Source organism: Olea europaea, chromosome 3, assembly GCF_002742605.1.
Source record: "Olea europaea var. sylvestris chromosome 3, O_europaea_v1, whole genome shotgun sequence".
NCBI lineage: Eukaryota > Viridiplantae > Streptophyta > Magnoliopsida > Lamiales > Oleaceae > Olea > Olea europaea.
The window spans coordinates 4,126,787-4,129,784 of NC_036239.1; positions in this window are offsets into that span (position 1 = coordinate 4,126,787).

The window sequence follows — 2,998 nt, forward strand, 5'->3', positions numbered from 1 at the left end:
CATCTCTCGCGCTGGCGCCCTTTGTATTGGACCATGCTTTTGGCATGCTAAACAACTTTTTGCGTACTGAACGCATAGTTCTCCCATCTTTGGCCAAAAATATCCACTCCTAATAATTAACCATCTCATCCTTTGGCCAGCTTGATGAGCTCCACATATCCCTTCGTGCACTTCAGCCATGATCGTCTTGGCTTCTTGCAAACTTACGCACTTTAATAATACACCGTCAGGGCGTTTCTTGAATAACTCTTCGTCTATTAGTGTGTAATTCAGCGAACATAACTTTGTTTTCCTACTAATCCCTCCATTAGGTTCTTGAAGGAACCCTTTAATCTCTGTCCGCCAATCCACTGCATCTCCATCTTGTATACAGTGAAGTTCAATTTTTCTCGCCCTTCTTTGAGTTACGGGCAATATAATTCCATATTCGCAAGTAGACTTCCAATCTAAGATTTTAGAGTACCCTGAAGCCATTTGGGCCAACTCATTCGCTACATCGTTATATATTCTATTAACGCATTGAAGTTCTACTTGATCGAATTCCTCTAATAATTCTTGGGCGATCTCATATTGACTTATAATGGAATCATTTTGGCATTTAAAATCACCAATCAATTGATGTATCACTAATTGAGAATCGCCCTTAACGATCACGTTTCTTACTCCCATATCTATCATCAGTTCTAGGCCTACAATTAAGGCCTCGTACTCGACTTGATTGTTGGTGCACATTCTGTCTAAGGTGAATGCGAATTTGTAGCAAATCCCTAAAGGATTAATTAGTGCTACTCCTACTCCTGCACCTTTAAAGGTCTTTGACCCATCGAAATACAATACCCAAGGTTTTAGTCCCAACGAGTTGATTTCTAATTCGATTTCTTCAGGCATGTCAAGGCATGGATGATCGGCTAGGAAGTTAGCCAAAGCCTGATTTTTGACTGCCTTTTGAGGTATATATTGTATTTCGAACTCTGATAAAGCTAATGTCCAAAGGCCTACCCTTTGGTGTAAAATAGGGCGTGAGAACATATATTTGACTAAATTTACTTTAGAAATTAAATAAACGGTTACGGGCCGTAAATAAGCCCTTAATTTTGTACATGTGAAATACAGTGCTAGACACAATTTTTCAACAGCAGAGTAATTACATTCACATTTCGTTAACCGTCTACTCAAATAATAAATTGCCCTTTCTTCACCAAATTGGTCTTCCTGTGCGACCATTCCAGCTATTGATTCCTTTTCAGTCGATACATATACTTTCATTGGTCGTCCCTGGATTGGTGACACCAATACCGGTGGACTTGATAGATTTGTCTTCAGGCTTTCAAAAGCCTTTTGATGTTCTTCTTTCCAGACGAATTCGTCCTGATTTTTCAGCTTTAATAGTGGCGAAAAAACTTTAGTTCGCCCTGCACAGTTAGAAATGAAGCGTCTTAAAAAATTTACTTGGCCTAAAAATTTACTAGGTGGTTTGGCTTCTAAGATGGCCTTCGCTTTGTTTTTATCAAGTTCAATCCCTCTCTTGTGTACTAAAAAACCAAGAAATTTCCCTGCATTAACACCAAATGCACACTTCAAGGGATTCAACTTTAGCTTATATTGCCTCATTCGTTCAAACGAACATTTTAANGTCTCTTTGTTCTTCATAAGGAGTCAATGATGGAAGGCAATTTTTGGGCTGCTCATGGGCCATTTTGCTTGCTGAGAGTGCTTCCCAGCTTGCTTGCTGAGAGTGTTTCTCAGCCTATTTGCTCGCTATTGCAGCGATGCATTTAGGAAGGTGGTGAGGCCAGTACACCCTCTCACTCGTCAATTCCACCACTGCAGCGATGCATTTAGGAAGGCAGTGTGAAGCTTACTCAGTGATTGGCTGGGAGATCATCTTACTTTAGTTGTATTTTGTAACACGCCTATTACCTGTATCTTTTATATTCTTGTAATGAACGTTTGGTAATAAAGAACTTTATTTGAACGTATTTCGCTCTGTCTTTATTATTTTTTGATCGTCCAGAATGTTTGGTTACGTTTTTATCTGTTCGCATTCTCATAAAGAAGGAACATATTTTTCAAATACTTGTCATTAATGAATCTTACGTGCTTGGTGCCATCTAAATCTTCCAAGTGGTATGCTCCATTAAGCAATACATTGCTTATTTTGTATGGTCCTTCCCAGTTGGGCGACCACTTCCCGTACTTTGGATCCTTGGTGTCCAAAGGGAGTATCGTCTTCCAAACTAGTTCACCCAGGCTGAACGACTTGGCTATGACTTTTTTATTATAAAATTTAGCCATTCTTTACTTTTGAACTTGCAACCTATCCAAGACGTCCAACTTCAGTTCATCTAAACTTAATAAATTTTGAACTAGCGATTCGGCATACTCATCATCATTCAACTTATGTTGTAAGCACACTCGAATTGATTGCACGTTGATTTTCATAGGCAAAACGGCCTCCTGTCTATAAACAAGTTGGAAAGAAGTAATTTTGGTACTTGACCGAGGTGATGTTCTATAAGCCCATAAAGCCTTATTCAAACATTCGTGCCAATTTCTGGCGTTTTCCTCTATCATCTTTCTGATGATATTTTTTAGAATCTTATTAGAAGATTCCGCTTGTCCGTTGGATTGAGCGTAGTACGGTGTGGAGTTTACTAGTTTAACCCCAAATTCGCTCAAAAATTTGTTTACTTGATCCCCATTCAAAGATGTTCCGGAGTTTACTAGTTTAACCCCAAATTCGCTCAAAAATTTGTTTACTTGATCCCCATTCAAAGATGTTCCGTGATCTACCATTATAGTTTGTGGAATTCTAAACCTATAAATAATGTGATCACGAATAAACTCTATAACATTCTTCTGGGTGATCTCTTTTAAAGGTACTGCTTCTACCCATTTAGTGAAATAGTCGGTTGCAACTATAACAAAAGTATGTTGCTTGGACGATGGAGGGTAGATCTTCCCTATTAGATCTATCGCCCAACCTTTGAACGGCCAA